The 24,163-nt window shown below is 38.7% G+C and overlaps 1 protein-coding gene across 1 annotated transcript in view; it reads left to right on the forward strand.

The window, feature by feature from the left end:
- HYDIN (HYDIN axonemal central pair apparatus protein) overlaps positions 1 to 24,163 on the forward strand; it is a 386,960-nt gene that overhangs the window by 16,795 nt on the left and 346,002 nt on the right. The window contains exon 2 of the mRNA XM_045076288.1: positions 5,871 to 5,995. The gene's annotated coding sequence lies outside the window, so the exon portion shown is untranslated. The remainder of the gene's footprint in view (positions 1 to 5,870; positions 5,996 to 24,163) is intronic.

Genomic DNA, 24,163 nt, shown 5'->3' on the forward strand with positions numbered 1-24,163 from the left:
TACATAATCTGATCTTTACAAGTTTAGTGGATTTCTTTGTGAAACTGACTGAGTCTACTGTCTTTTTGTCAGAGGAGCTCTTTTATGACTTTCTGTTTCTGTTTTTCTTTTTACATAATTCACTTGTTTAGAATGTTGTTTATTTCATCTATATATTATTTAAAATGTTTTTATTTCATTCATATAGTTGTACAAAGTAGTCTCATGATTTAAAAAAAATCCCATTTTGACCTTATTTCTTTTGTGTGCTTGTGCTTTCTTTTAGAAATCAAGTTAACAATTTCTGTTTTGTTGATTAGTTTTCAGAGAATGAGCTATTTTGGTTTACTAACTGTTTTTTTCTAACTCCTTGATTTATTTCTAAAAATTAAGATATAATTGACATGTAATATTATATTAGTTTCAGATATATAACATAATGGTTCTATATATATATATATATATATATATATATAGTGAAATGATCATCACAAGTTTAACATTTATCACTGTACAGTTATAATATTTTTCTTATAAGAAAGGTCTGCTTTCTTTGTAATTTTGACTCTAACACAGTATTATTAAATATATATTATATATGTATCATATATGTTTTTGTGTGTGTGTGTGTGTGTGTATGTATTTATATTTTGGATGAAACTCCTGCCTCTGGGGTGCCTGGATGGATCAGTTAGTTAAGTATCTGCCTTCGGCTCAGGTCATGATCCCAGGGTCCTGGGATGGACCCCCTCATTTTGCTCCCTCTCCTATGTGCTCCTGCTCTTTCTATTTCTGTCTCTTTCTCTGAAATACAGAAATAAAAAATCTTAAAAAACAAAACAAAACAAAAACCCCTGCCACTGGCAAACACCAATCTGTTCTCTGTATTCATGAGCTTGTTTAAATTTTTAAAAATATTATGCATATAAATGAGATCATATGGTATTTATCTTTTTCCATCTGACTTATTTCACTTAGCATAAAGCCCTTAAGGTCTATCATGTTGTTGCAAATGGCAGGATGTCCCTTTTTTAAAATGGCTGAATAATATTTCATCATCTTTATTCATTCACCCATCATTGGACACTTAGGCTATTTCCATGTTTTGGGTATTGTGAATAATGCTGCAATGAACATGGGAGTGAAGACATCTTTTTGAGGTAGCGTTTTTGTTTCTTTCAAATTAAAAACTCAAGTGGAATTGCTGGATCATATGATAGTTTTGAGGAACTTCCACACTGGTCCAGTGGAGTAAAACATAGAGGCTGCACCAATTTACATTCCCACCAACAGTGCATGCGCATTCCTTTTCCACATCCTCACCAACATTTATTTCTTATTTTTTTGGTAATATCCATTCTAACAAGTGTGAGGTAATATCTCATTGTGGTTTTGGCTTGTATTTCCCCAATGATAAATAATGTTAAGTGTCTTTTCATGTAGCTATTTGCCATCTCTATGTCTTTGGAAAAATGTCTATTCAGATCCTCTGCCCATTTTTTAATTAGGTTGTTGTTATTTTGCTCTCAAGTTGTTTGAGTTCTTTATGTACTTTGGATATTAACCCCTTATCTAATATATTATTTGCAATTATTTTCTCCATATCCATGAACATGGAATATCTTTCCATTTATTTGTGTCTTCTTTAATTCTTTCATTATTGTCTTATAGTTTTCAATGTATAGGTCTTTTACCGCTTTGGTTAAATTTATTCCTAGGTATTTTATTTTATTTTTTGACACAGTTGAAAATGGGATTGTTTTCTTAATTTTTCTTGTGTTAGTTTGTTATTAGTGTATAGGAACATAATAGATTTTTGTATATTGATTTGGAATCCTACAACTTTATTGAAATTTTTTTACTAGCTCTCACAGTTCTTTGGTAGTCCTAATATTTTCGGTTTATAATATGTCAATCGCAAATAGTGACAGTTTTACTTCTTTCTTTCCAATTTGGATGAATTAAAAAAAAAACACCATTTACTAGAGAGAGAGAGCATGAGTGGGAAGAAGGGCAGAGGGAGAGGGAGAGGGAGAAACAGACTCTCCACTGAGCAGAGAGCCCAACACTGCCAGATCCCAGGAACCTGGGTTCATGACCTGAGCTGAAGGCAGTTGCTTAACTGACTGAGTCACCTAGGTGCCCCATGGGTGACTTTTATTTCTTTCTCTTGCGAAGTGCTCTGGCTAGGATTTTTGATACTGTTTTGAACAAAAGTGGTGAGAGTGGGCAACCTTGTCTTATTCTTGATCTTAGAGAAAAGATTATAGTTTTTCACCACTGAATATGATATTAGCTGTCGGACTGTCATTTATGGCTGTTATCTTGAGGTATGTTCTCTCTATACCCAACTTGTTGAGAGTTTTATATTATAAGTAAGTGTTGAAATTTGTCAGATGTTTTTTTCTACATGTATTGAGATGATCATATGATTTTTACCCTCATTTTGTCAATGTAGTATAAAATGTTAATTGGCTTGTAGATGTAGAACCATCCTTGCAGCTCTGGAATAAATCCCATTTGCATAGTGTGTGATTTTTTTCATGTATTGTAGAATTTGGTATGCTCATATTTTATTGGGGATTTTTGCATCTATGTTCATGACAGATATTGGCCTGTAGTTTTCTTGTGTCATCCTTGTCTGCTTCTGGTATCAATAGTGACAATAGTAACAATAATGCTGGCCTTGTAAAATGAGTCTGGAAGTGTTCCTTCCTCTTCTGTTTTTTTTTTGGAGTTTGACAAGAGTTGGTATTAATTCTCCTTTAAGTATTTTGTAGAATTACCAGTGAATTACTGTCTGATCCTGGACTTTTGTTTTTTTGGTGGTATTTATTACTGATTCAGCCTTCTTACTAGTAATCTGTTCAGATGTTCTCTTTTCATGATTAGTTCTTGGTAGGTTGTATGTTTCTGGGATTTATCCCATTTTTTTCTAGGCTGTCTAATTTGTTGGTATGTATTCATAAAGTCTCTTAGGATCCTTTATTTCTGTGGTATCAGTTGTGATGTCTCCTCTTTCATTTCTGATTTTATTTGAGTCCCTTTGCTTTTTTTTCTTAGTGTAGCTAAAGTTTTGTCGTATTAGTTTATTTTTTAAGAAAAATAACTCTTAGTTTCATTAATCTTTTCTGTTATCCTTTTAGTCTACTTCATTTATTTCCACTTTGATCTTCATTTTTTCTTTCCTTCTTTTAATTTTGGGCTTTGTTTATTCATTTTCTCATTCCTTGAGGCTCAAGAGTAAGTGGTTTATTTGAGATTTTTCTTGTTACTTGAGATAGGCATTTATTGCTGTGAACTAAGAACTGCTTTAGCTGTATTCCACATATTTTGGTATGTTGTATTTCCATTTCCCTTGGTCTGAAGGTGTATTTTGATTTCCCTTTTGATTTCTTCTTTGACCCATTGGTTTTCTAGTAGCATGTTGTTTAATCTCCACAATTTTAGAATTTTCCTGTTTTCCTTTTACAATTAATTTCCAGTTTCATACCACTGGATTGGAAAAGGTGCTTGATCTTTTTTCAGTCTTTAAATTTATTGACTTGTTTTGTGTCCTTACATGATCTGTCCTGCGAAATGTTCCATGTGTGCTTGAAAAGAACATGTCTTTTGTTGCTTGTGGATGCAATGATCTGTATAATATATCAAGTCCATGTGATTTAATGTGTTTTTTTAAGGCCAGTGTTTTGTTACTGATTTTCTGTGTGGATAATCTATCCATTGATGAAAATAGAGCATTGACGTCCTTTGCTGCTATTGTATTGCTGTCTAACTCTCCCTTTATCTCTGTTAATATTTACTTTACCTATTTAGGTGCTCCTATGTCAGGCCTCCCGTGGCAGTGTAGGCAATGACTGGAGTCAGGGCCATCTCTGAGTCTACAAGCCATTCTGGGGGCCTTAACTATCTACATGCAGATGGGGAGCAGCTGTGGGGCCCTGCGCTGGCATCTTGCATGCACATAGCTGTTGAAGCTGATGCTGGCAGTGTGGACCTGGGTTTTGGTGCGAAGGGAGCATGGAGGGACTCAGGTAGCTGATACCTGTGAGCCTAAAAACCTGCAGGGTGAAAATATCATGGCAAAATCTGCAGGACATCTGTCTGCAGGGGCTGTGCTAGCTTTTGGCTTCCTCAGCAATAAAAATAGCTGGTGGGGACCTCTGTGAAGCAGTCTGCTGAGGTCTGTAATGAAATTCTCAGCGAAGAAAGCCAGGGTTGGGGTCTGTAGCATCTGCAAGGGCTGTTGGGGTCCTTATTCCTGAAGATTTTTGTGGTCCTCTGCAGAGCAGGCCACTAGGAACCACAGTTGATCACACTGTGAGTGATATTGGGAGCCCCTGCCCTTGTTCGTTGTTCCTAGCCATTTCTAAAGGTCTCAGCTTTGCTGGTTTCTGGGGAGGGTAAAACTGAAGTGGGTTCTTTGTGCAGTGCTCTGAAAGGCTGGGGAAACTTGTTGCTCACCCTGCTTTCCTTTTACCAGCATGGGGAATTCTCTTGGGCTGGGGGAGTTCCCTCTTGGCACAGAACAGTGCCAGCCCGGGGGATGGAATGATGCAGGCAAAATGAAACTTCTTTCTACCTTTTATGTATGGTTATTTTCAGGTTTTTTGCTCTATTGTGTTGCTGAAGCTTCTTCTTCTTTGTCGTTGTTGTCTTCTTCTTCTTTTTAAAAGATTTAATTGTTTATTGGGGCAAGGCAGACGGAGAAGGAGAGAGAATCTCAGGCAGAATCTCAGGCAGGGAGTCTGATGCAGGTTTTGATCCCACAACCCTATGATCATGACCTGAGCCAAAATTAAGAGTTGGATGGTTAACCAACTGCACCACAGAGACACCTCTGTTGGTGAAGCTTCTTAGGTGGACTTCTGAACTCTCCCAGAGCTATTTTTTGTTTATGGATAAGTATCTAATTGCTTTTGTGTGTGTGTGTGTGTGTGTGTGTGTGTGTGTGGAGGGGGAAAATGGAGGCTGGAGTCACCTCCTCCTCCATCTTGATGTCACTCTCTCATCCAGTCCTCAAAAAATGTCACTCTACTGTCTTCTAGCTTGCATGTTTCTAACAAGATGGCTATTATCATTTGTATGTGTATTTCTCTTTATAAATTTTTCCCCCTTTGGCTGCTTTTAAGATTTTCTCTTTGTTTTGTGTTTTCAGAAGTTGGATATTTATCTTGCTTGGTGGTTTGATCTGTAGTTTGATAGATGCCATTACTTTTGAAAATTCTTAGCCGTTATCCCTTCAGATATTTATTCTACCCAATTCCCTATCATTTTTTTCTTTCTGGAATTCTAATTGTGCATCTGTTAGATCGTTTGATATTGTCATTCATATATATATATATATATATATTTAAATTTTTACTCTTTTCTCTCTTTCAATTTGGGTATTTTCAAATTCAGTAATTCTTCCCTTAGTTCTGCTATGTCTACTGATGAACTAGACAGTGACAATCTGGAACTCTAACACTGTGTTTTTTATTTCCAGCATCTTTATTGATTTTTCTTAGTTACCATCTCTGTTGAAATTACTCATCTGACAATGAGTGTTGCTACTTTTTCCATTGGAGCCTTTGACAAATTTTTGTGGTTATTTTACTTAAAAATTTTTTTTATAAGATTTTATTTTTAAGTAATTTCTATATACAGTGTGGAGCTTGAACTCACAACCCTGAGATCAAGAGTTGCACACTCCATGGATTGAGCCAACCAGGAACCCACATAGTTATTTCTTATTAAATGTTGATAGCTCCAACATCTGTTTTATATGTAGGTTTGGTTCTGTTGATTGTTTTGTCTCTTGGTATTATGAAGTTATTTCCCTTTTTTTTTTTTTTTTAACACCATATCACCAGTGATTTTTTTGTTTGTTTGTGTTTGTGTTTTTATAGGGGAGATGGAGAAGAAGAATCTGGGCTGGGCTCCATGGCCATCCTTCAGCAGCTGCTCTTCCTCACCCTTAAGCCTGTAACACGTATGAGGGATGCCTTCTCAGAACTCTTGCCATCATTTTTTTGTGAGTACACATTGCTGCTCTCTGTAGAGAGAGAGAAGCCTGCAGGTGGTGTTAACTCCCCTTATATCTGTAGCCTTTAGGGCTCCCTATTGTGCCACCAGCCAGTACTTAGCCTCCACTATTTTGTTAATAATTCTTTAAAATAATTTTTAAATTAACATATAATGTATTATTTGCCCCAGGGGTATAGGTCTGTGAATCGTCAGACTTACACACTTCACAACACTCATCATAGCACACATTCTCCCCAATGTCCATAACCACCCTCTCCATACCCCCATTCCCCCAGCAACCCGCAGTTTGTTTTGTGAGATTAAGAGTCTCTTATGGTTTGTCTCCCTCCCGATCCCCTCATGTTTCTTTTTTTCCTTCCCTACCCCCCAACCTCCCCACTTTGCCTCTCAACTTCCTCATATCAGGGAGATCATATGATAATTGTCTTTCTCTGATTGACTTATTTCACTAAGCATAATACCCTCTAGTTCCATCCATGTCATTGCAAGTGGCAAGATTTCATTTTGGGTGGCTGCATAATATTCTATTGTATATATATACCACATCTTCTTTATCCATTCATCTGTTGGTGGACATCTAGGTTCTTTCCATAGTTTGGCTATTGTGGACATTGCTGCTATAAACATCCAGGTGCATGTGCCCCTTTGGACCATAACATTTGTATCTTTAGGGTAAATACCCAATAGTGTGATTGCGGGTTGTAGGGTAGCTCTATTTTCAACTTTTTGAGGAACCTCCATGCTGTTTTTCAGAGTGGCTGCACCAGCTTGCATTCCCACCAACAGTGGAGGAGGGCTCCCCTTTGTCCACATCCTCGCCAGCATCTGTCATTTCCTGACTTGTTAATTTTAGCCATTCTGACTGGTGTGAGGTGGTATCTCATTGTGGTTTTGATTTGTATTTCCCTGATGCTGACTGATGTGGAGCACTTTTTCATGTGTCTGTTGGCCATCTGAATATCTTCTTTGAAGAAATGTCTGTTTGTGTCCTCTGTTCGTATTTGTCCTTTGGGTGTTGAGTTTGGTAACCTTTTTATAGATTTTGGATACTAGCCCTCTAATATGTCATTTGCATATATCTTCTCCCATTCTGTCAGTTGTCTTTTGGTTTTGTTAATTGTTTCCTTTGCTGTGCAAAAGCTTTTGATCTTGATGAAGTCCCAATAGTTCATTTTTGCCCTTGCTTCCCTTGCCTTTGGCGATGTTTCTAGGAAGAAGTTACTGTGGCTGAGGTCGATGGGCTTGCTGCCTGTGTTCTCCTCAGGGATTTTGATGGATTCCTTTTTCACATTGTGGTCATTCATCTGTTTGGAGTCTATTTTTGTGTTTTTTTTTTTTTTTTTTAAAGATTTTATTTATTTATTTGACAGAGAGAGATCACAAGTAGGCAGAAAGGCAGGCAGAGAGAGAGAGAGAGAGGAGGAAGCAGGCTTCCCGCCGAGCAAAGAGCCCGATGTGGGACTCGATCCCAGGACCCTGAGATCATGACCCGAGCCGAAGGCAGCGGCTTAACCCACTGAGCCACCCAGGCGCCCCTGGAGTCTATTTTTGTGTGTGGAATAAGGAAATGGTCCAGTTTCATTTTTCTGCATGTGGCTGTCCAATTTTCCCAATACCATTTGTTGAAGAGACTGTCTTTTTTCCATTGGACATTCTTTCCTGCTTTGTCAAATATTAGTTGACCAAAGAGTTGAGGGTCTATTTCTGGGCTCTCTGTTCTATTCCATTGATCTATGTATTTGTTTTTGTGCCAGTACCATACTGTCTTGAGGATGACAGCTTTGTAATAGAGCTTGAAGTCTGGAATTGTGATGCCACCAACTTTGGCTTTTTTTTTTTCAACATTCCTCTGGTTATTCGAGGTCTTTTCTAGTTCCATATAAATTTTAGGATTATTTGGTCCATTTCTTTGAAAAAAATTGATGGTATTTTGATAGGGATTGCATTAAACATGTAGATTACTTTAGGTAGCATAGACATTTGTTCTTCCAATCCATGAGCATAGAACATTTTTCCATTTCTTTATATCTTCCTCAATTTCTTTCATGAGCACTTTATGGTTTTCTGAGTACAGATTCTTTGCTTCTTTAGTTAGGTTTATTCCTAGGTATCTTATTGTTTTGGGTGCAATTGTAAATGGGATGGACTCCTTAATTTCTCTTTCTTCTGTCTCGTTGTTGGTGTATAGAAATGCAACTGATTTCTGTGCATTGATTTTATATCCTGACACTTTACTGAATTCCTGTACAAGTTCTAGCAGTTTTGGAATGGAGTCTTTTGGGTTTTCCACTTAAAGTATCATATCATCTGCAAAGAGTGATAGTTTAACTACTTCTTTGCTGATTTGGATGGCTTTAATTTCTTTTTGTTGTCTGACTGCTGAGGCTGGAACTTCTAGTACTATGTTGAATATCAGTGGTGATAGTGGACATCCCTGCTGTGTTCCTGACCTTAGTGGAAAACTCTCAGTTTTTCTCCATTGAGAATGATATTCATTGTGGGTTTTTCATAGATGGCTTTGATGATATTGATGTATGTACCCTCTATACCTATACTTTGAAGAGTTTTGATCAAGAAAGGATACTGTACTTTGTCAAATGCTTTTCAGCATCTATTGAGAGTATCATATGGTTCTTGTTCTTTATTTTATTAATGTATTGTATCACATTGATTGATTTGCAGATGTTGAGCCAACCTTGCAGTCCTGGAATAAATCGACTTGGTCGTGGTGAATAATCCTTTTAATGTACTGTTGGATCCTATTGGCTAGTATTTTGGTGAGAATTTTTGCATCTGTGTTCATCAAGGATATTAGTCTGTGATTCTCTTTTTTGATGGGGTCTTTGTCTGGTTTTGGAATCAAGGTAATGCTGGCCTCATAAAATGAGTTTGGAAGTTTTCCTTCCATTTCTTTTTTTGGGAACAGTTTCAGAAGAATAGGTATTAATTCTTCTTTAAATGTTTGGTAGAATTCCCCTGGGAAACCTTCTGGCCCTGAGCTGTTGTTTGTTGGCAGATTTTTGATGACTGCTTCAATCTCCTTACTGGTTATGGGTCTGTTCAGGTTTTTCTATTTCTTCCTGGTTCAGTTTTGGTAGTTTATATGTCTCTAGAAATGCATTCATTTCTTCCAGATTGTCAAATTTGCTGGTGTATAGTTTCTCATAATCTGTTCTTTTTTTTAAATTTATTTTTTTTTATTTTCAGCATAACAGTATTCATTATTTTTGCACCATACCCAGTGCTCCATGCAATCTGTGCCCTCTATAATACCCACCACCTGGTACCCCAACCTCCCACCCCCCCTTCAAAACCTCAGATTGTTTTTCAGAGTCCGTAGTCTCTCATGGTTCACCTCCCCTTCCAATTTTCCCCAACTCCCTTCTCCTCTCCATCTCCCCATGTCCTCCATGCTATTTGTTATGCTCCACAAATAAGTGAAACCATATGATAATTGACTCTCTCTGCTTGACTTATTTCACTCAGCATAATCTCTTCCAGTCCCGTCCATGTTGCTGCAAAAGTTGGGTATTCGTCCTTTCTGATGGAGGCATAATACTCCATAGTATATATGGACCACATCTTCCTTATCCATTCGTCCGTTGAAGGGCATCTTGGTTCTTTCCACAGTTTGGTGACCGTGGCCATTGCTGCTATAAACATTGGGGATACAGAGATGCCCTTCTTTTCACTACATCTGTATTTTTTTGGGGTAAATACCCAGTAGTGCAATGGCAGGGTCATAGGGAAGTTCTATTTTTAATTTCTGTTCTGCAAAGAGGCTTCACCAACTTGCATTCCCACCAACAGTGTAAGAGGGTTCCCCTTTCTCCACGTCCTCTCCAACACATGTTGTTTCCTGTCTTGCTAATTTTGGCCATTTTAACTGGGGTAAGGTGATATCTCAATGTGGTTTTAAAATATGTTCTTATAATTGTTTATATTTCTTTGGTGTTGGTTGTGATCTCTCCTCTTTCATTCATGATTTTATTTATTTGGGTCCTTTCTCTTTTCTTTTTGATAGGTCTGGCCAGGGGCTTATCAATCTTATTAATTCTTTCAAAGAACCAGCTCCTAGTTTTGTTGATTTGTTCTACTGTTTTATTGGTTTCTGTTTCATTGATTTCTGCTCTGCTCTTTATTATTTCTCTTCCTCTGTGGGGTTTAGGCTTTCTTTGCTTTCTTTCTCCAGCTCCTTTAGGTATAGGATTAGGTTGCATATTTGAGACCTTGTTTCCTAAGAAAGGCTTGTATCACTATAGACTTTCCTCTCAGGAATGCCTTTGCTATGTCCCACAGATTTTGAACAGTTGTGTTTTCATTATCATTTGTTTCCATGAATTTTTTGAGTTCTTCTTTAATTTCCTGGTTGACCCATTCATTTTTTAGTAGGATGCTCTTCAGCCTCCATATATTTGAGTTCTTTCCAACTTTCCTCTTGTGATTGAGTTCTAGCTTCAGAGCATTGTGGTCTGAAAATATGCAGGGATAGATCCCAATATTTTGGTACCAGTTGAGACCTTATTTGTGACCCAGGATGTGATCTATTCTGGAGAATGTTCCATGTACACTAGAGAAGAATGTGTATTCTCTTGCTTTGGGATGGAATGTTCTGAATAGATCTGTGATGTCCATCTGGTCCAGTGTGTCATTTCAGGCTTTTATTTCCTTGTTGATCTTTTGCTTCAATGATCTGTCCATTTCAGTAAGGGGGGGTGTTAAAGACCCCTACTATTATTGTATTATTGTTGATGTGCTTATTGATTTTGTTATTAATTGGCTTATATAGTTGGCTACTCCCATGTTGGGGGCATAGATATTTAAAATTGTTAGATCTTCTTGTTGGATGGACCTTTTAAGTATGATGTAGTGTCCTTCCTCATCTCTTATTGTAGTCTTTGGCTTAAAATCTAATTGATCTGATATAAGGATTGCCACCCCAGCTTTCTTTTGATGTCCATTAGCATGGTAAATTGTTTTCCACCCCTTCACTTTAAATCTGGAGGTATCTTTGGGTCTAAAATGAGTTTCTTGTAGACAGCATATTAATGGATTTTTGTTTTTTATCCATTCTGATACTCTGTGACTTTTGATTGGGGCATTTAGCCCATTTACATTCACAGTAATGATTGAAAGATATGAATTTAGTGCCATTGTATTGCCTGTAAGGTGACTGTTACTGTATATTGTCTCTGTTTCTTTCTGGTCTACTACTTTTAGGCTCTCTTTGCTTAGAGGACCTCTTTCAGTATTTCCTGTAGGGCTGGTTGGCTGTTTACAAATTCCTTTAGTTTTTGTTTGTCCTGGAAGCTTTTTATCTCTTCTTCTATTTTCAACAATAACCTAGCTGGATATAGTATTCTTGGCTACATGTTTTTCTTGTTTAGTGCTCTGAATATATCATGCCAGCTCTTTCTGGCCTGCCAGGTCTCTGTGGATAAGTCTGCTGCCTATCTAATATTTTTACCCTTGTATGTTACAGACTTCTTGTCCCGAGCTGCTCTCATGATTTTCTTTGTCACTAAGACTTGTAATTTTTTCTTTTAGTTGATGGGGTATAGACCTATTTTTATTGATTTTGAGGGGGGTTCTTTTTGCCTCCTGGATTTTGATGCTTGTTCCCTTTGCCATATTAGGGAAATTTACTACAATAATTCGCTCCAATATACCTTCTGCCCCCCTCACTATTTCTTCTTTTTCTGGAATCCCAATTATTGTAATATTGTTTCATCTTATGGTATCACTTATCTCTTGAATTCTCCCCTTGTGGTCCAGTAGTGTTTGTCTCTCTTTTGCTCAGCTTCTTTATTCTCCATCATTTGGTCTTCTATATCATTAATTCTCTCTTCTGCCTCATTTATCCTAGCAGTAAGAGCCTCCATTTTTTATTGCATCTTATTAGTAGCTTTTTAAATTTCAGCTTGGTTAGATTTTAGTTTTTTATTTCTCCAGAAAGGTTTTTTTTTCCCTCTAGACAGCGTTTCTCAATTTTCTTCCATGCCTTTTTCGAGCCCAGCTAGTACCTTGAGAATCATCATTCTGAACTCTAGATTGGACATATTACCAACATCCATATTGATTAGGTCCTTAGCCTTTGGTACTGCCTCTTGTTCTTTTTTTTTTTTTTTTTTGTGAGTTTTTCCGCCTTGTCATTTTACCCAGATGAGAATATATGAACGAGAGAATAAAATACTAAAAGGATGGCAAAGACCCCAGAAAAATGCACACTAACCAAATCAGAAGAGACCCCAAATTGGGGGGAGAAGAAAGGGGGTAAAAGAATTAAAAATATATATATATATGTATTTATTTATTAGACTGGTGAATAGAACAGAGCCACCCACTTGATTTTGGGTGTATTTTGGTCTCTTAGAAGAAACTACCTCCCCAAAGTTTAAAGAAAGAAAAACTTATATATATATATATATATATATATATATACCAGAATGAGTAACCACGATGAAGGGATGGAATATGACTGTAAAGATGAAAAAAAAAAAAAAATTCTAAAAAAGGAATTTATAAGATAAGTTTGTTGGAAAAAGAAAGTGGAGAGAATTTGCTCAGGCTTGAGACCAGAACAAAGCCCTGTGCTAGATTTAGGGCAAATTTTGGACTATTGGAAGAAATTGTATCTCAAAATTTTTTATAAGAAAAAAACCTATATGTATACAAAAAATAAAGTTAGATACAATGAAGGATAAAAAAATGACTTTAATAATTAAGGTTTAAAATTTTTTTCTTTTTAGAAAGGTATTGTTAAGATAAACTACTTAAAAGATGTTAAAAGAAGAAAGAGGAAAAGTTAAAAAAATTAGAATAAGAAAAAGATAAAATTTTAAAAAGTTTAACTTTGTAAGACTAAAGGATCATGGGGAGAAAGGCATAAATTCCATGCATTGCTTTCCCCTGTCTCTGGAATTCCGCTGTTCTCCTTGATCGGTGAACTTGTTCTTGGCTGGATGTGCTTGCTGATCTTCTGTGGGAGGGGCCTGTTGTAGTGATTTTTAAGTGTCTTTGCCCTAGGCAGAATTGCAGTGTCCTTGCCAGGGGTCAGGTTTAGAAATCTGCTCAAGTTCCCTCTTGGGAGCTTTTGTTCCCTGAATGCTTTCTGTAGAGCTCTGGAGGATGGGAATGAAAATGGCGGCCTCCCAGTCTCCTGCCTGGAGAAGCCGGAGGGGCCCCACTCCTCAGTGCACCCTTGGAGAAAAGTGATCAATCACTCCCATTTCCCTGGTCTCCGGCCACGCTCCAAGCTCACCTGGCCTGTGACCAAGTGTTTCTGTCTCTGGCACCAGCCCCTTTGGAGTCTCCAAACTCAGCAGATTCCTGCCTCCAGAGAAGGAAGGTGAGTCTCCCCAGATCTGCCACTTGGGGGTTCCCTGCTCAAAGAGCAGTGGTCTGACTGTGCCGCAGATCACAGTTTAAGGTAATCCTGAGCTAAGAGCTCACTCCTTGGCTCCATCTCTGTAGTCGGCTTCCCTGCTCTGATACCTGTGAGCTCTGCTACACGCAGACACCGCTGATCTTTCTGTGACCCCGTGGCACCAGAGACCACACTATCCCTGCGAGGGCTCCACCCCTGCTTAGCCTCTGGAGCGATGTCCCTCGGTGGAGCAGACTTTTAAAAGTTTGGATTTTGTGTTCCGCTGCTCCACCAATTGCCGGGAGTTGGCCATTCACCCTGTGGTCTGTTTTCCTGTCGCTTCGGATTCACTTCTCCACATGCCCAACCTAACAAAAAGTGGTTGATTTTCTGTTTCTAGAATTGCTACTTTTCTTTTTGATCTCCTGTTGGGTTTGTAGGTGTTCAGAATGGTTTGATAACTATCTAGCTGAACTCCTGCGACCTGATGTCATCTTAGTCTGCTACTCCTCCGCCATCTTCTATTTTGTTAATAATTGTAGGTGAATTCTTCTTCCCTGTGTTCACCTGCTCCAAGTAAACAGGGACTGTACTCAGTGTCTCTCTATAGGCACTTGTCTCAACCCAGATTTGGGACCAGTTGGCATTTCCTCAGCTTCATCTGTGATGGATCCAGGAAAAGTTATTCACTTGCAGTTTGTTCGACTTCCTTTCTCTTTCTGTGTGTGTGTGTGTGTGTGTGTGTATGTGTGTGTGTTTCTTTCTATTGTCAGGATGGGAGGGACATTCATTCTAGCTCTTTTCCAGCTCTCTATAACCAAGTAGAAACCAGAAACTGGATCTCCCTGTTTATTCCTGATATCGCTACTGGTGGGGTGACTATTTGTCCTGGTTTACACTAGTGTAATTATTAGTAGCACCCTCCTTTCACTCAAGAGTTTGTTTGAATGATAAATGATCACCCTCTCCTCAAAAATATTACATAACGAAGGTTGACCAGGAGCATGTGTTAAGTTTGGATGGATTTGTTTATCCTGGATAAAACTAAAATATTGATTATTTTGGTGGTATTCAAAAGGACTTTGGGAGAAAAGGTGTTAATGAAAGACACATCAACCAAACCCAATATGTAGTCTCTGGGTCTTGTTTCACTCTGAAAGGATTTTTGTTAGGCAATCAGAGACATTAGAACATGGGCTAGACTTATTGTGATTTTGTCAAGTATTATAATGATATTATAGATACATTTTTAAAAAATCTTATTTGTCAGAGATAAATTCTGGTGCATTTCAAGGTGAAATGGTATGACTGAGAATTTATTTTAAAATACTCAAAAAAGGTGAAGAGGAGAGAAATGTAGATAAAAACAAGAATGATGAAGTGATAATTACTGAAGTTAAGTAATGTGTATGTGGGGTTCATTATTTTATTATCTCATCTTTTTCTTATTTTTATCAATTTCCGTAATAACTTTAAAAAGAGACAATGATATCATCAGGAACCTAGTTTTTAAAAAAAAAAAAAAAGTAATTATCCTACAGTTTACACTGGTGAAGGTAAATTTTTTCTTGGGGCTGATCAGAGAGGCCAGGTAGCCATGCCTAAAATTTCTTTTGAAAATTTTCTATGCTTCTGTGATTATTTAGCAAACCAGATAATTGGTGCTGTGCTAGGTACAGGGAGACCAAAAAGAGGTGAAATACCATGGTTTCCATGCAGTTCAGTCCTGCAGTTCACACTGGACTAGGAGGAGGGCGTGGTGTCTTAATGCTGATTCCATTTAATGTCTCCTTTGTAAAAACTTATGTTAGAAGGGGTGCACTCTTTTTTCTGGTGCAAGCTTCTGTTAGAAGGGATTCATGAAAACTTACATTAGAAGTGGGGGGTAACAGGGCTATGACCTCCATGAGGGCTAGGACTGTTCACTGTTTTTAATAGTGGTATACCTAGTACCATTAGTGGCACATAAAAGACATGAAATAAATATTGGATGAAGAAATGAATGAATCAAGTCACATCTGCTTCTTTCCACATAAAAGGAACCTATTAAATGCTGTGTTTGTTGAATTGAATTGTGAGTGACAGAATTGAAAAGAGAATTTCAGAGTTTATGTATCCATTTCATGCTGGACCTCTTCCAAGTCTTTGAAAGATGCTCAGAAGAACCAAATCAGCCAATGTGATGTATGTGAACAGGAAAGGGAAACCAAAATGAAGTGCAGTTTCATTTGAATCTGAAAGAACAATATACAGTTACATACATTCCACCTTTTTCTTTCAAATATAATCATGGAAATGATTAGGCAAGGGTGGTGATTCTCTTTTCCCTCTAAAAGTCCTAATGCTACATATCGCTCTGCAAGGAAATCAGGAGACTCTGTAATATCCAGTCGGCAAAATTTCAAACGACGGGTATCCTTAAAGATATAGGTGTAATTAATCATGGTCTGCTTGTTTTGATGAGCATGCAAGAGTGACAAGTTAATAATAAATCTCCAGCTCATCCAGGGAAGGTGGCTAGGAGGTACTATGGTTTAATTTACATCTTTGGAAGCACCGAAGATTTAATACTCTCCCTGCCTCATACATCAAACTAACACCCCCGAGACAGAAAAGCAAAACATTTTTAACTGTTAATCTGAGAAGCAATAAAATCCTATCTTGGGTCCCAAATAAATTGAGTTTCTGGTGGTTTCAATGGATGCCTAGTGTGTGTGATTTATTCAGATTCCAAAGCTATTCAGGACCCCTGGGAAACTTGGCTGCAAACCCAGCAAGCTGGGAACGCCATGGGGATCGCCAGTCTAATCAGAAGGTCTAGACCAAGGGCAGTGACTGATTTTACCTTAGGTCTACCCAATTTATTTTACTTTCTATGTCAAATACCCATAGATTATGGAATGCAAACATATGTGAATTTGAGATTCAGTTGTAAATGATTGCTTTTAGTTGGGATTGTAGCCATCTTTATGCTTATATAGTACCTGTTCTCAAAAGAGCAAAGGCTGTCTTGAAGCTTTTACTTTCAAAGCGTAGGATTTTAATTTGGCTGGAGAAACTGGGGTGCTAGTGGGGGGAGTAACCCTTCAAGGCACGGTGAGCCATTTGCAAAAGTTAAGCAATGTTCAGATTTCCAGCTCTTCATTTCTTAAGCAGCTAAGCTGTGAATTATATTGAATTTATTCGTTCAGAAAATGGTTTCCTTATTGATATCATCTTCCTTGTTTGAAGAAAGGGCCGTAAGGATCTCAGAGAAAGAAGAAGGTAGAGTTTGTGCATTTGCAGTATGCATGTGTGTATGCATTGCTCCAGTTTGCTGTGAAATAATTTAAGGAATTAGACTATAAAATGTGGTCCCAGCTCATCTTCTTACTGATGCTGCTTATAATTTTCAATTAAATCATTTCAATTAAATCATTTGTGGTATTTAATGCACCATTATAGGACATGGAAAAAAGAGCCTAAATTGGTGCCCTAAAATAGCTTATTCCCCCCTTTCCCCCATGGCTCTAAATTCCAGCTGTGAGTTAGAGTTGCATTTTGTCATGTCTTCAAGGTCACGTTTACTGACACGTTTACTGATGCAAAAGTTGGGTATTCTTCCTTTCTGATGGCTGAGTAATATTCCATTGTATATATGGACCGCATCTTCTTTAACCATTTGTCTGTGGAAGGGCATCTGGGTTCCTTCCACAGGTTATTACTGGCGCCATCCATTCAACTAGGAAAACATACCACCCCAGATATACCTGGGCTGCTTCTGCCTCCCTCTCTCTAAGGAAGACTAGATTCTTCCTGTCAGGAGTTCAGGTAGGGCCAGGTGGGAGACACCCTGGAGAAGAATCTCTTGCCCCTTCTGCAATTAGCAAATATCTATTGACCACCTTAGGTCCTGGGGATGTAAAGGCCATATGAGGACAGAGGCAAAGAGCACCGTGTCATTTTCTTACTGCTACCATTAACAAATGACCACAAATTTAGTGGGTTAAAATAACAAAGATTTATGGTCTTACTCTTTTGAAGTTCAGAAGTCTACCATCAAGGTATCGGCAGGTCTGGGTTCCTTTTCAAGGCTCTGGGGGAGAGTCTGTTTTCTTAACTTTTCCACCTTCTAGAGGCTGCCTGCTTTCCTTGGCTCATGGCTCCTTCCTTAAGTCACATCAACGGCTTCTTCTGTTGTCACGTCTGCTGCTCCTCAATGTGATCTCCTGTCTCCCTCTTACAAGGATTCTTGTGATTACATTGAGCCCATCTGGGTAATCTAAGATATTCACCCACTTCGAAACCCTTAATTTAATCTCATGGCAAAGCTCTGTTTTCCATATATGGTAACATTTTCAGGTTCTAGGAATTAGGGTTTGGATGTCTTTGCAGAGGCTATTCTTCCTTTCTTTCTTTAAAATTTAATTTTATTTTTTCAGTGTTCCAAGATTCATTGTTCATGCACCACATCCAGTGCTCCATGCAATACGTGCCCTCCTTAATGCCCACCAGCAGGCTCACCCATCCCCTCACCACCCCCCAAAGCCCTCAGTTTGTTTCTCAGAGTCCACAGTCTCTCATGGTTTGTCTCCCCCTCCAATTTCCCCCAACTCCCTTCTCCTCTCCTCCCCATGTCCTCCATGTTATTCCTTACGCTCCCAAATAAGTGAAACCATATAATAATTGACTTTCTCTGCTTGACTTATTTCATTCAGCGTAATCTCCTCCAGGTCCCAACCATGTTGATGCAAAAGTTGGGTATTCTTCCTTTCTGATGGCTGAGTAATATTCCATTGTATATATGGACCGCATCTTCTTTAACCATTTGTCTGTGGAAGGGCATCTGGGTTCCTTCCACAGTTTGGCAACTATGGTCATTGCTGCTATGGCCATTGTTGGGGTGTATGTGCCCCTTCTTTTCACTACATCTGTGTATTTGGGGTAAATACCCAGTAGTGCAATTGCATGGTGATAGGTTAGTTCTATTTTTAATTTTTAAGGAATCTCCGTGCTGTTTTCTAAAGAGGCTGCACCAGCTTGCATTCCCACCAGCAGTGTAAGAAGGCTCTGCTGGGACCATTATTTAGCACAGAATTTGTCATTGGACAGCTCTGCCCCTTGGTGACTTAACATGACCATTAAGTAAGTTTCTTAACCTTTCTGAATCTGGGAAGTGGCATAAATAATACCCATCTCATAGGGTTGTGTTAAGGATTAAATGACTAAAAACTGTGTGTCTGACACATATTAGTTGAGTGAATGAGAAGTGAATGAATTATTGTTCTTAACAATTCAATGATGTCAGGTCATAGTCTCACCTTTTTGAGGACGTCTGAGTCTAGTGGAAAAGATAAACAGGAAAAACCAATAATTATAACTGTGAGGCAATGTGACATAGGCTGTATTTGTCTCAGGCTCCAAGAATCTTCCATGCATGACTTCAATTAGTCTTTTATAAATGGTCACCTAATCTTGGGTTTTGAGGTGAAGGAAGGCAGAATACAGAAAGTCATCTGAGGCTGTGACTGACATGAAAGGTCAGGTCCTAGAATGTTGTGTGGCTTTTTTGTTTTTGTTTTTGTTCTGATGAGGTCATGTTTTTTTTTCTAAGCAAAAGCTAGTTCCTGGTCTTGAGATATTCTATTAACTCTCTTGGCATTAGGGTTTATGCCTTTTAACAAGCTGGGGCCTAGGAGGGCTTAAAACTGTGTTGTATGGTAGAAGGAAAGACAGTTGTGCAGGTCTGTAAGATAAACTTGAAAGTCCTTCTGTTCTTTTCTCTTCTGCTTTCCTCCTCTTGCTACTGACCTTCATGCTTTCCGTTCCCCAGGCAAAAGAATGCTGAGCTGATTGGAAACATTCCAGGGTTCTAGTTGGGCCAAGTTGGCTAGAGACTCTGAATCCCTGGGTGAAAATACGGGCACTCTGGGTGGCTACCATTCATGTTTCTCCCCCATCCAAGGTGCCTGAGTGTTGAGGACCTGGTCTACTGTTTTCCTTCTGTGTATAGCCTTTCTCTGTGTGTCAGCTGGATTGGACATGCGTGCTCTCCCTATCCTGTTTTGTTTCCCAGTTCTTTCCTCATCTTACTTGACCCTTCAGTGGCATGGGACACAGACTCTTCATCTGACTTCTAGAACACTACTTTCTTCTTCTCTTTTCTTTCTATTCATGTCCACTCCATCTCAGTCATCTCTGCTGGGTCTTCCTCACTTTCCTGACTTAATATTCAAATTTGCCAAAGTTCAGTTCGGCTTCCTCTCTTTTCTGCCACAATAACCCACCCTTATGGATTTAAATACTACCAAAATATTGATGATGTTTGCATTCATTTCCCATTCCTACTGTAACAAATGACTACAAATTTAGAGGCTTCAAACAACACTGATTGATTATCTTATAGTTCTTTAGGTTCAAGGTATGACTTAGCCTCACAGGGCTAAAATAACCTGTCACCAGTCTACATTCCTTTCTGAAGGCTCAAGTAGACCGTTCATTTCTTTGCTTTTTGCAGCATCTAGAGGCCTCCTACATGCCTTAGCTTGTGGTTTCCTTTCTGTGTCTTTAAAGCCTTTGACATCTTATCTCTTGGACCTTCTTCCATCAGCTCTCCCTCTCTCACCATAGCCAAGGAAAGTTCTTTGCTTTTAAGGATATCTCTGATTTGATTGGGCTCAGACACATAATCCGAGATAATCACTTCATCTCAAAGATTTACCAAAAATGTCAAGGATAGTACAAAAGCTACTTTGCCCCCCAAGCCATCGGAAAGGAAGGTACCAACCTGATGTCCCATCACCCCCGAAAACTAAATACGGTGAACTCTTTTACATTTCCTATAAATAAGGACACTATCTTAGATAACCACAACACAGTCATGAAATTTAAGAATTTAACATTGATGTCCAGCTATACTAATAACATCCTTTGTAATAGGAGTCCTTCCTTTTGTACTTTTGTGTCAGGTGGTGTCTGATTTTGGTGTGTCCCATTACTGATGATGTTCATTTTGATTAGTTGATTAAGGTGGAGTCTATCAGACTTCTTCACTGTGAAGTTACTCTTTTCTCTTTGTGATTAATAAGTATTTTATGAGGAGGTACTTTGGAAATATTTAAATATCCTGTTCTTCATCAAACATTTATTTTATTCATTTATTTATATCAGCAAATTAATGCATTCTCATTTTATTTAATGGGTTATAATCTGTTACAGTCATTATTTATTTTGATGCTTATATTTCTCAGATTAGAAATACAGGAGCCCCACCAATCCGGCCTGTGTGTCTGTCCCATCCCGCTTTGAGTACTTCGTCACTTCCCGGCACAGGATGTCCCAAGAGCATCTTGTACTTTCCTTGCTCTAAGCCTGGGGTCAACCATTTCTCTGATTCCCTTTCAGTGGAGAACAGTTCTTAGAGACCAAGGTCAGTTGTTACTGCTGTGGAGTGCCATTGTCCCCAGTCCCTCTCACCCTCCTAGTGGGTAGAGCTAGAGAGAGAGAGAGAGAGAGAGAGAGAGAGTGTGTGTGTGTGTGTGTGTGTGTGTGTGTGTGTGATGTAATGTGTGGACCTTGTTTGTATTTAGATTCAGGTGAACTAACTAGGGAAACTTTATAGGAAGTTTTATAAAGGACTTGTTAATTTTGTTGCATGCAATAAAGACCTTGTGGTTTTGTCTCTAAAAAAGGTCTTTAGGAGTATCTGAGTGGGGCAGTCAATTAAGTGTCCCACTCTTGGCTTCAGCTCAGGTCATGATCTCAGAGTTATGAGATGGAGCCCTGTATCGGCTCTGCACTTAATGTGGAGTCTGTTGGGATTTTCTCCCTCTTTCTCTCTCTCCCTTTATCTAAGAGAGGCAACTGACATACTTTCAGGTGAACTATATCTTCAAAGTGGTTAAATGAGATGATAATAATATAGGTAGAAAGGACTATGTAAATAATTTATTATTCCATATATACACATATGTATATGCTCATGTATATAGACACTGTATACATATGCATACACATATGTACAGACACACACATGTATATAAAATAATTTGGTATATGAGTGTCTGGAATCTCAGCTCTCTGTATCCAATGTCTAGAGCTCATGTAATCCAAAATCTCCTTGTTAAACTGAAGTTGTATCACAAGCTGTGTGAGACACAGAAAGGTTTTGACTGTGTCTGGAGGAGAAGACTTGTTTCCTGACCCTGAATTTTATGTATTGTATACATTTTATTCCAAAGATAGAACTGATCATTGGAGACATCATAACGTATTCTTGGCTTTGTTTCAGTTTTTGTAACGTTAAACAGTTATTTAGGACCAAATGCAAAACCTGTCTTTTGTCCTCTTGTCAGTGAACTGTCATGGGTGTGCCAGGAAAGTTTGATACAGACATTAGTTCTTCTGCCCTGCACTGGGTATGGGGCTGGCCTCTAACCCCCACAGCTGTTCCCTGCTGGAATGGTCAAGTTCCCAGGTGCTCTTTGACCTGTTCAGCAGCTGTAACAGCAAGCAATTTAGTGCAAAAGAATCTATCAATTAATCTCTTTGTTATTGGACGTTTCAGACACTTGTGTCTTGTTTCATACTGTAAATGAGGTGGGAAGTGAAATGACTCTTAATCGTCACAGGCATGTCCCATCATGGTCATCCTGTCTACTCAACCCGTGACCCATGGGGGGCTCCAGAGTCCGGAGAAGAAGAGCGACGGTGTTAGGACATGAGGCTGTGGATTATACATAACTTCCTCACCACTGGCAATGACGCTACCCTGTATCTCCCACTCCAGGAAGCATATCAAAATGAATGAGAGGGCTAATAACCTTGAGTCCTCTTTAACTACGAAATTAATTATTCAAAAACTTAAATCCTTGGAACGTTGCTAACAAGTAGTGGCAGGATATCATGGTCTCGAGCTACTGCTCTAATGGAATAATTTTAGTGAAGAAAAAAAGAAATAAGGCCACCTGAGTGGCTCAGTCAGTTAAGCACATGCCTTCAGCTCAGGTCATGATCCCAGGGCCCTGGGATCAAGCCCCCAGTTGGCTCCCCGCTCAGCGGGAAGCCTGCTTCTCCCTCTCCCTGTGCTCTCTCTCACCCACTACCTTTTTCAAATAAATAAATAAATAACAATCTTTTTAAAAAATTAATAAAGGGGTGCCTGGGTGGCTCACTGGGTTAAAGCCTCTGCCTTCAGCTCAGGTCATGGTCTCAGGGTCCTGGGATTGAGCTCCGCATTGGACTCTCTGGTCAGCAGAAAGCCTGCTTCCTCCTCTCTCTCTGCCTGCCTCTCTGCCTACTGTGATCTCTGTCTGTCAAATAAATAATAAATAAATAAAATATTTTAAAATTTAAAAAAAGGAAACGTGAAACAATGTCTACACACTTAGGCAGAATTGTCCAGAGGCCTGACTGTTGCCAAAGCTGAAAAATCCCTTGGAAATCTTCAGCTTCGCAGTTAATTACCACCTCCTTTGGCTGTTTCTCTTTTACTGCTCTTCTCTCCTCTTCCTGTGATTTTCCTTCTTGCTGCCAAACACACTTTCTCTTCCAGACATCATCTGTTTCCAGAATACATTTGCATTTCCTTTTTCCTTCCCAACATGTCCCTACTTTGGGACCTATATTTCCCCGTCATGGACTGCTTCTGTGTTACCACATGGACTGGTGGGAGGGAAAGCCGTGGCTTGTAGAACTGAAATATAACCACCAACCCAACAGAGGCATTTTTTCTGGACTCTATGCTCTATGTTCCTGGTGCACCTACTCCCTTAAAGATCTTAGGGCACAGGGTTTAGTTTGGAGTATGTCTTTAAACTATCTTTTGTTTGTTATAAAACTTCAAAGATTTCAAATTGTAAAAATGAGAAAGTGAAAGCCATTCTGTCCAACATCGGTCACATTCCTCAGAGGAACATGAACTCCTCAGCTACACACAGTGACTGCTATCAATGGTTCTGGTCTTTATGACATGTGTGTATCAAAATGTGAAATATGGAATATATGAAACTTAAAACAAATTGCATCATCCTCTATATATTGTTTGCTGTTTATTATTTTACATAAACATCACGGGCATCTTTTCATATCAATGCACATAATGTTTCTCATTACATTTAAGAACTGGGATTCCAGAGTATGAATGTACATGATTTACTTACCTGATCCATTACTAATAAATTTTTTTTTTTTTCTCATTATTACCAGTGCCTAACATGTTTATCTTTATGCTTATGTAGCTATATTTGTAGATTAGTTGGAATTACTTCATCAAAGGATATGTACATTTTACACATTGGTGGATACTGTCCTAAACTTTATATGTAAATCACTAATAGAAGCCCAGAATTTTCTCCCCTCAGTTATCAGAAATTATAACCAGATGAATAATAATAATTTGTAAAGGATAAAGTATTTTACAATTATTTTTATTCATTTGTTGAACAATCACAGATATGCTAGAGGGAGGTGATAAAGAAATGGGAATTCATTGAAATTAAGCGATTTGCCCAAGGTAATACACTTGGACGTGGCTGAGCTGAGCCCAAGTCCCTCCTGTTTAGAAGCCTGAAATTCCTACACTTGGTTCTACAGTACTTTGGCTTTTCACATGGAGCACCAAAATTTGCACTGTGATAGAAGGAGTGAGGGTAGGTGGGGGAGACGGAATGTGGTGGCCAGCCAACTTTATGCTAGTGTGGTCCACCTGTGGACATACAGACATTTCTCTCCCTGCCATTACTCCCTCAGTAATCTCATCCGGTCTCGGCTTTAAACACCGTCAGTATGTCAGTGACTCACAAACTTATA

The sequence above is a fragment of the Mustela putorius genome, unplaced genomic scaffold, assembly GCF_011764305.1.
Source record: "Mustela putorius furo isolate JIRA1106 unplaced genomic scaffold, ASM1176430v1.1 tig00000174_pilon_pilon_pilon, whole genome shotgun sequence".
In the NCBI taxonomy this organism is placed as follows: domain Eukaryota; kingdom Metazoa; phylum Chordata; class Mammalia; order Carnivora; family Mustelidae; genus Mustela; species Mustela putorius.